The sequence below is a fragment of the Schistocerca piceifrons genome, unplaced genomic scaffold, assembly GCF_021461385.2.
Source record: "Schistocerca piceifrons isolate TAMUIC-IGC-003096 unplaced genomic scaffold, iqSchPice1.1 HiC_scaffold_292, whole genome shotgun sequence".
Classification (NCBI taxonomy): Eukaryota; Metazoa; Arthropoda; class Insecta; order Orthoptera; family Acrididae; genus Schistocerca; species Schistocerca piceifrons.
The window spans coordinates 2501-12500 of NW_025728507.1; the positions used below are offsets into that span (position 1 = coordinate 2501).

At 58.9% G+C, this 10000-nt stretch overlaps 2 non-coding genes across 2 annotated transcripts; both read right to left on the reverse strand.

Moving 5' to 3' along the window:
• Positions 1-5162: 5162 nt before the first annotated feature.
• Positions 5163-5317, reverse strand: LOC124744429. Its single transcript, XR_007010748.1, has one exon. It is a non-coding gene; the product is annotated as a 5.8S ribosomal RNA (ribosomal RNA).
• Positions 5318-5668: 351 nt separating this feature from the next.
• Positions 5669-7577, reverse strand: LOC124744433. The gene has a single exon (XR_007010751.1). It is a non-coding gene; the product is annotated as a small subunit ribosomal RNA (ribosomal RNA).
• Positions 7578-10000: the final 2423 nt, after the last annotated feature.

Consider the following 10000-nt stretch of genomic DNA (forward strand, 5'->3'; position numbering starts at 1 on the left):
GAGGGCTGCGACGGCTGCGTCGATGAGGGACTGCAATCCCCTCGCGGTCGATGCAAAAAGCAGGACGTCATCTGCGAAGGCCGCAGCGTTAACTCTGCGACCAAGGATCCGAGCTCCGATGTGGGAGGGAAGTTGACTCAAAACATAGTCCACCGCAAAATTGAAAAGGAGGGGGGAGAGGGGGTCACCCTGACGCACACCCCCTAGCCGGCTGCAGGGGCACGCCCACGTCGGCGCCGCCCGCTATCACTGTCGTGCTACCCTCGTAACACCTTTCGACGTACTCAATAAAGCAATCCGGCAGGCCATGAGCCCTCAGCACGGGGCGGAGGGCAGCATGGTCCACCGAATCGAACGCTTTAGAGACGTCGATCGATGCCACAAAAACAGAGCGACAGGAGCGGACTGCGTCGGTGAGAGCAGTGTCCAAGATGAAGGTGTTTTCCAACATCCCATCCCGGGGGATGAATGCCCGCTGACGTTCGTCCACAGCACATGCACGCATCAGGCGTGACGCGAGAACCTTGTGAAAGGTCCGCGCCAACACCGAGCAGACCGTAATGGGGCGAAAGTCAGCGGGGGATGTTGGTGCAGCCGTTTTGGGGAGAAGTGACGTCCGGGCGCGAAGCAGACGCTCGGGGAGGGCGCGGGCCAGGAGGAAGAGGTTCAAGAGTTTCACCAGGACTTCATGCGGCAGGCGCCGCAGCTCCGCTGGAGTCAGGCCGTCCGGCCCGGCTGCCGATCCCCTGGGCGGCAAGGCAGCAGCGACCTCCTCACGTGTGACCGGCCCCCATAGGCACTCAGGAGCGACAGGCTCCGAGTGCGGGAGAAGGCGGTCACGGATGAAGCCGGCGGTGGAGATCGGCTTCTTCGTGAAGAGGTCCGCCCAGAAGTCCAGCAGACCGGGGATGTCGGGTGGCGGCTGCAGCAGGGTGCCGTCCAGCAAGCCGCGCACGCAACGTGCACGCGACCTACGGAAGGCGTCCTGTGTGCGCGCGTATTCCCAGCGGCGCCGCTTGCGCTTCTGCAGCGGCGGGGCGGCAGGCGGCCGCTTGGATGATTGGCGCGGCCGCTGTGTCCTGGTGATCGACCTCTCCCCCCTGGACCCGACCGACGCAAGGGCATCCGGGAGCATGCCCAGGATGACATCGGGCGGCGTGCCCCGCCCCAGACCAATGACTCGATCCAGGGCAGAGAAACGCTGGGCGGAAGCAGGCAGCCCCGCCAGATGCTCCCAGATGGCGGCGTCAGTCGGCCCCTCCGGCGGCGGCCCGGTGGTGTCGGCCGCGAAGTCCTCGGCTGCGTCGACGGGCGGCGCAGCGGCCTCGCCCGCGTCAGGCAGCGAGCTCGCTGCTCCATGGCGGGACGCCGGCTCTTCGCCCCGACCGATCTCAAGTGCCTCCATGAATTGGCGGACAAGCTGCTTGTGGGCAGCTTGCCGCCGTCGGCACTTGATTGCCTCAAGCGTTCGGTCGGGGAACATCCTGGTAAGTTCTTGATTTACAAAGAAGAACCGGGCGTCCCTCTCAAGGAACAGTTCGGCCTCTGCCTTGGCGAGCGACAGGACTTCTTCCTCCGTCCACCTCGCGCGATGCCTCTCCGTCACGATCTCAGCGTTGGCGGCCGCAGGGTGTTGGCGGCGGCGATGGACCCCGAGACCGTTCTTCGTGGTAAAAGTGCGGTGGCACTCACTGCAAGCAAAGGGAGCTACACAAACTATCGCATTTTCGTTACGGCCGGTTGGCCGGATAGGTGCTGGGGTAGCTGGGGTGGCACCTTCAGCGGAAGGGCCACCATCTCTTGTTTCTTGTCGGCTGCCCCCAACTATAAAGGGATAATGCGAGGGGGGGCTGGTAACCCCCCCAAGCCCCTGGTGCGGTCTTCCACTCTGCGAAAATCAGCGGGCCCACGAGAAGGGGAGAAGACCGCAGGAGAGGAGAGGCTAAGAGGGCTAGGCCCATGTATTGCGCATCACTCTCCCTGTAACTATAACCCAAGGAAGGCACCTCGCAGCAGCAGCACGACTACATCAAGACCGCACTTCGAAAAGCCAAGTCCGGATGCAGCCACACCGCCGCCACTTGGCCACCTTAAGAGAGTCATAGTTACTCCCGCCGTTTACCCGCGCTTGCTTGAATTTCTTCACGTTGACATTCAGAGCACTGGGCAGAAATCACATTGCGTCAACACCGCTAGGGCCATCGCAATGCTTTGTTTTAATTAGACAGTCGGATTCCCCCAGTCCGTGCCAGTTCTGAGTTGATCGTTGAATGGCGGCCGAAGAGAATCCGCGCACCCGCGCGCCCCCGGAGGAGCACGCTAAGGCGGACGCGGCCTCGCAGCAAGGAAGATCCGTGGGAGGCCAAGGCACGGGACCGAGCTCGGATCCTGCACGCAGGTTGAAGCACCGGGGCGCGAACGCCGCGCAGGCGCGCGCATCCTGCACCGCCGGCCAGCACGAGGCCGACCAACGGCGAGAGCAGACCACGCCCGCGCTAAACGCCCGCACTTACCGGCACCCCTACGGCACTCACCTCGCCCAGGCCCCGGCACGTTAGCGCTGACCCACTTCCCGACCAAGCCCGACACGCCCCGATCCTCAGAGCCAATCCTTATCCCGAAGTTACGGATCCAATTTGCCGACTTCCCTTACCTACATTATTCTATCGACTAGAGGCTCTTCACCTTGGAGACCTGCTGCGGATATGGGTACGAACCGGCGCGACACCTCCACGTGGCCCTCTCCCGGATTTTCAAGGTCCGAGGGGAAGATCGGGACACCGCCGCAACTGCGGTGCTCTTCGCGTTCCAAACCCTATCTCCCTGCTAGAGGATTCCAGGGAACTCGAACGCTCATGCAGAAAAGAAAACTCTTCCCCGATCTCCCGACGGCGTCTCCGGGTCCTTTTGGGTTACCCCGACGAGCATCTCTAAAAGAGGGGGCCCGACTTGTATCGGTTCCGCTGCCGGGTTCCGGAATAGGAACCGGATTCCCTTTCGCCCAACGGGGGGCCAGCACAAAGCGCATCATGCTATGACGGCCCCCATCAACATCGGATTTCTCCTAGGGCTTAGGATCGACTGACTCGTGTGCAACGGCTGTTCACACGAAACCCTTCTCCGCGTCAGCCCTCCAGGGCCTCGCTGGAGTATTTGCTACTACCACCAAGATCTGCACCGACGGCGGCTCCAGGCAGGCTCACGCCCAGACCCTTCTGCGCCCACCGCCGCGACCCTCCTACTCGTCAGGGCTTCGCGGCCGGCCGCAAGGACCGGCCATGACTGCCAGACTGACGGCCGAGTATAGGCACGACGCTTCAGCGCCATCCATTTTCAGGGCTAGTTGCTTCGGCAGGTGAGTTGTTACACACTCCTTAGCGGATTCCGACTTCCATGGCCACCGTCCTGCTGTCTTAAGCAACCAACGCCTTTCATGGTTTCCCATGAGCGTCGATTCGGGCGCCTTAACTCGGCGTTTGGTTCATCCCACAGCGCCAGTTCTGCTTACCAAAAGTGGCCCACTTGGCACTCCGATCCGAGTCGTTTGCTCGCGGCTTCAGCATATCAAGCAAGCCGGAGATCTCACCCATTTAAAGTTTGAGAATAGGTTGAGGTCGTTCGGCCCCAAGGCCTCTAATCATTCGCTTTACCGGATGAGACTCGTACGAGCACCAGCTATCCTGAGGGAAACTTCGGAGGGAACCAGCTACTAGATGGTTCGATTAGTCTTTCGCCCCCTATACCCAGCTCCGACGATCGATTTGCACGTCAGAATCGCTACGGACCTCCATCAGGGTTTCCCCTGACTTCGTCCTGGCCAGGCATAGTTCACCATCTTTCGGGTCCCAACGTGTACGCTCTAGGTGCGCCTCACCTCGCAATGAGGACGAGACGCCCCGGGAGTGCGGAGGCCGCCGCCCCGTGAAGGGCGGGGAAGCCCCATCCTCCCTCGGCCCGCGCAAGGCGAGACCTTCACTTTTCATTACGCCTTTAGGTTTCGTACAGCCCAATGACTCGCGCACATGTTAGACTCCTTGGTCCGTGTTTCAAGACGGGTCGTGAAATTGTCCAAAGCTGAAGCGCCGCTGACGGGAGCGATTATTCCGCCCGAGAGCATCCCGAGCCAACAGCGGCGCGGGTCCGGGGCCGGGCCAGGTAGGTCCGTCATCCGGGAAGAACCGCGCGCGCTTGCCGGGAGCCCGAGCGCCCAAAGGGGCGAATCGACTCCTCCAGATATACCGCCGGGCAGCCAGCCAGGACACCGGGGCTCTGCCCAACAGACGCGAACCGAGGCCCGCGGAAGGACAGGCTGCGCACCCGGGCCGTAGGCCGGCACCCAGCGGGTCGCGACGTCCTACTAGGGGAGAAGTGCGGCCCACCGCACACCGGAACGGCCCCACCCCGCGGCGAGTGGAAAGGCAACCGGACACGACCCCGCCGCGGATTGCTCCGCGCGGGCGGCCGGCCCCATCTGCCGAGGGCGGAGGCCAGTGGCCGGATGGGCGTGAATCTCACCCGTTCGACCTTTCGGACTTCTCACGTTTACCCCAGAACGGTTTCACGTACTTTTGAACTCTCTCTTCAAAGTTCTTTTCAACTTTCCCTCACGGTACTTGTTCGCTATCGGTCTCGTGGTCATATTTAGTCTCAGATGGAGTTTACCACCCACTTGGAGCTGCACTCTCAAGCAACCCGACTCGAAGGAGAGGTCCCGCCGACGCTCGCACCGGCCGCTACGGGCCTGGCACCCTCTACGGGCCGTGGCCTCATTCAAGTTGGACTTGGGCTCGGCGCGAGGCGTCGGGGTAGTGGACCTCCCAAACACCACATGCCACGACAGGCGGCAGCCTGCGGGGTTCGGTGCTGGACTCTTCCCTGTTCGCTCGCCGCTACTGGGGGAATCCTTGTTAGTTTCTTTTCCTCGCTTAGTAATATGCTTAAATTCAGCGGGTAGTCTCGCCTGCTCTGAGGTCGTTGTACGAGGTGTCGCACGCCACACCGCCAGCCGGCTGTGCACGCTACCGAGAAAGTACCGGTATGCGAACCGCCAGGCGACGGGCGCGCATCGCACGTTTGAGGAGACGCGGCCGGCCCCACAGGCGGCCGCGACACTCCCAGGTCTGCGAAGCGGGGCAAACGCCGCGCGCTTCAGTATACGTAGCCGACCCTCAGCCAGACGTGGCCCGGGAACGGAATCCATGGACCGCAATGTGCGTTCGAAACGTCGATGTTCATGTGTCCTGCAGTTCACATGTCGACGCGCAATTTGCTGCGTTCTTCATCGACCCACGAGCCGAGTGATCCACCGTCCTGGGTGATCTTTTCTCAGTTTCCGCCGTCTCTTTCGAGACGGTCGCATAGGCGGGAGTGAGGCGTGTGGCGGCCCCTGTTCCAGCGTTCTGTGTCCAACGGCCTCACGGCCGACGGGCGTCGTACGGCTCCACACCGGAGCGGACAGGCACTCGGGCGAAAGTCATTCAAAACCGGCGCCAGGCGCCAGGTGCCGCAGGCCAGCCGCTCCAGCGCTTCAGCGCTCGTACCACACAACATTGCCGCTAGTTTTGAGAGGCACGCGTGGTTCCGCACGCGGCGCACGGCTACGGCGAGCCGTACAGGTAGCGTGTTGCGCGACACGACACGCACATCGAAAGACATGCAGTCTAGTCGGTAATGATCCTTCCGCAGGTTCACCTACGGAAACCTTGTTACGACTTTTACTTCCTCTAAATGATCAAGTTTGGTCATCTTTCCGGTAGCATCGGCAACGACAGAGTCAATGCCGCGTACCAGTCCGAAGACCTCACTAAATCATTCAATCGGTAGTAGCGACGGGCGGTGTGTACAAAGGGCAGGGACGTAATCAACGCGAGCTTATGACTCGCGCTTACTGGGAATTCCTCGTTCATGGGGAACAATTGCAAGCCCCAATCCCTAGCACGAAGGAGGTTCAGCGGGTTACCCCGACCTTTCGGCCTAGGAAGACACGCTGATTCCTTCAGTGTAGCGCGCGTGCGGCCCAGAACATCTAAGGGCATCACAGACCTGTTATTGCTCAATCTCGTGCGGCTAGAAGCCGCCTGTCCCTCTAAGAAGAAAAGTAATCGCTGACAGCACGAAGGATGTCACGCGACTAGTTAGCAGGCTAGAGTCTCGTTCGTTATCGGAATTAACCAGACAAATCGCTCCACCAACTAAGAACGGCCATGCACCACCACCCACCGAATCAAGAAAGAGCTATCAATCTGTCAATCCTTCCGGTGTCCGGGCCTGGTGAGGTTTCCCGTGTTGAGTCAAATTAAGCCGCAGGCTCCACTCCTGGTGGTGCCCTTCCGTCAATTCCTTTAAGTTTCAGCTTTGCAACCATACTTCCCCCGGAACCCAAAAGCTTTGGTTTCCCGGAGGCTGCCCGCCGAGTCATCGGAGGAACTGCGGCGGATCGCTGGCTGGCATCGTTTATGGTTAGAACTAGGGCGGTATCTGATCGCCTTCGAACCTCTAACTTTCGTTCTTGATTAATGAAAACATACTTGGCAAATGCTTTCGCTTCTGTTCGTCTTGCGACGATCCAAGAATTTCACCTCTAACGTCGCAATACGAATGCCCCCGCCTGTCCCCTATTAATCATTACCTCGGGTTCCGAAAACCAACAAAATAGAACCGAGGTCCTATTCCATTATTCCATGCACACAGTATTCAGGCGGGCTTGCCTGCTTTAAGCACTCTAATTTGTTCAAAGTAAACGTGCCGGCCCACCGAGACACTCAATAAAGAGCACCCTGGTAGGATTTCAACGGGGTCCGCCTCGGGACGCACGAGCACGCACGAGGCGGTCGCACGCCTTCGGCTCGCCCCACCGGCAGGACGTCCCACGATACATGCCAGTTAAACACCGACGGGCGGTGAACCAACAGCGTGGGACACAAATCCAACTACGAGCTTTTTAACCGCAACAACTTTAATATACGCTATTGGAGCTGGAATTACCGCGGCTGCTGGCACCAGACTTGCCCTCCAATAGATACTCGTTAAAGGATTTAAAGTGTACTCATTCCGATTACGGGGCCTCGGATGAGTCCCGTATCGTTATTTTCGTCACTACCTCCCCGTGCCGGGAGTGGGTAATTTGCGCGCCTGCTGCCTTCCTTGGATGTGGTAGCCGTTTCTCAGGCTCCCTCTCCGGAATCGAACCCTGATTCCCCGTTACCCGTTACAACCATGGTAGGCGCAGAACCTACCATCGACAGTTGATAAGGCAGACATTTGAAAGATGCGTCGCCGGTACGAGGACCGTGCGATCAGCCCAAAGTTATTCAGAGTCACCAAGGCAAACGGACCGGACGAGCCGACCGATTGGTTTTGATCTAATAAAAGCGTCCCTTCCATCTCTGGTCGGGACTCTGTTTGCATGTATTAGCTCTAGAATTACCACAGTTATCCAAGTAACGTGGGTACGATCTAAGGAACCATAACTGATTTAATGAGCCATTCGCGGTTTCACCTTAATGCGGCTTGTACTGAGACATGCATGGCTTAATCTTTGAGACAAGCATATGACTACTGGCAGGATCAACCAGGGAGCTGCGTCAACTAGAGCTGAGCAGCCGGCCGCCCGGGAGTGTGTCCCGGGGGCCCGCGCGAACACGCAAGCGTCCGCTCAATCATTCTGCAAACAGGAGGAGGCTGAGCTCCCCTGCACAATACACCTCGAAACCCTCTCAGGTCCCGGCGGCGCGCAGCGCCGTCCCAAGTACTTGGTCGGGTTCGAGAGAGGCGCAATCGCCCGGAGTTAGGCGAGTAGACGCTTTCGGTGCGACCACCCGTGCTCCCAACTGAGCTTGCCGCTGCCGACAGAGGCCCGGGAGCGTGCTGTCGTGGCATTGCCGGCGGGAGACAACACGCGCCACCTACGGTGACCGGCAGCTCCAACGCCAGCGCCACAGAAGGACAAAAGCCCCACTTGGGTGCCGAAGCGAACTCTCCCAGCACAGCGCACGCGCCAACACATCCGCACAGCTGCGATACAAACCACCAGCGAGAACCGCTGGGGCGACCGAGCAGCAGACGGCGTCGCGGCGCCGAGCGCCGGGCGGCGGCGCATCCTCAACGCACACAGTCCTCAATCGGACCAGCACACTGAAGATGTCCACCGCGCTTCGCACCGGGCCCGCGAGGACCTACTTTGGCCGCACGGCGCCGCGCGCAGGGTGCGCCGGCGCGCAGCTGCGACGCCTGCCGCGTCCGTCGGCCGGCGCGCCTGCCACTGGCCGCCCCCACCAGCCGGCTGTAGCGCGTGCGCCCACGCACCGCGCGGCCAGCACGCCGGGAGGCGCCCCCTCACCGGCCGGGGACGGTCCCACCCAGCCACCGCCGCGTATCGCTTCACACCCAGATGCCGTTCAGTTTCGTCGGCATGGTGGGTATCGCTGGAACAACCGGTTAGTACCTCAACCTATCGTCGCCATCACCGATTCACCCCTAGCGAGAACAACCGCACCACAACAGGTTACCATTTGTTCATTTGCGTAACTTCACCAGAAAACGCAGGCGTCCATCGCCATTTGCAACTTCAACGATTATTGCATGCCTGTGTCAGGTGTCACGCCACACTACGTCTGCCCACATACACGCAACAAAATGTGCACGCCTAGACAATACGTGGAAGGTGGCCCCCGTACGTATGCGATGTCCATTGCTCGAACGACTGTCAACCGGCCTCTGTAGCATGTCGCAGATATGGAACGCGGTGCACCATGCCATCACGGTGTGTGAGGAGAGACGACTAGGTCCGAATACATCAACAGACAGCTCATGCTGATCGCCATCCACGGCGTCCGTTCCTCCCACACGTCTCTATGGCGTACCACACTGCAATCCAGCTCTCATAGGGAGACGACACGTAGCTGCGTGCACAATATTTGCACTGTATGGTCCGCCGTTTTTGGGCGCAGTCGTTGTACGGTCACACATGTGCCACGATGTATCATTCAGTACATAAGGACGAATGTGCAGTACAGATTGTGGTTTACGCGTACGACATTAGCGGACAGTTGACACAGGCCGCACCACAACGTAGCCTGAGTACGTCGCATGCGAAGGGCATTGAACATGCAAAGTTCTCACCAACCAGCTTGCGAAGGCAGGGGGCAAGGTGGGACGTGGGGAGGGGCGGCATGTACGTCCTGCTGCCATCCACATTACAGTGTACAGCAGGAGCATGTGGAAAGTGAGCAAGACTTGCAAGGTGTTTAACATGAAGCGATACACAGGGGAGCGGGCAGTGCGAGTAGCGAACTATATTGCGAGGGTTGCGGGTGGGCAACACTACACTAATTGAACGAGTCGTATAACAATTACAGAGCAGGTTTAGGCGACAACGTGGGTTACGTTAGGGGACAACGTGGGTTACGTTAGGGGACAACGTGGGTTACGTTAGGGGACAACGTGGGTTAGGTTAGGGGACAACGTGGGTTAGGTTAAGGTACAACGTGGGTTAGGTTAAGGCACAACGTGGGTTAGGTTAAGGCACAACGTGGGTTAGGTTAAGGCACAACGTGGGTTAGGTTAAGGCACAACGTGGGTTAGGTTAAGGTACAACATGGGTTAGGTTAAGGTACAACATGGGTTAGGTTAAGGTACAACATGGGTTAGGTTAAGGTACAACATGGGTTAGGTTAAGGTACAACATGGGTTAGGTTAAGGTACAACATAGGTTAGGTTAAGGCACAACATAGGTTAGGTTAAGGCACAACATAGGTTAGGTTAAGGCACAACATAGGTTAGGTTAAGGCACAACATAGGTTAGGTTAAGGCACAACATAGGTTAGGTTAAGGCACAACATAGGTTAGGTTAAGGCACAACATAGGTTAGGTTAGGTTAGGTTAGGTTACACGTTGTTGTAAGGAAAGGTGTAAGGGGGGGGAGCAGGTTCGTTGATAGTGATTATAGTAAGTGAATGCTTGTGACATGATCAGATTTGTCACGTCAGGATGCACCTTTGGC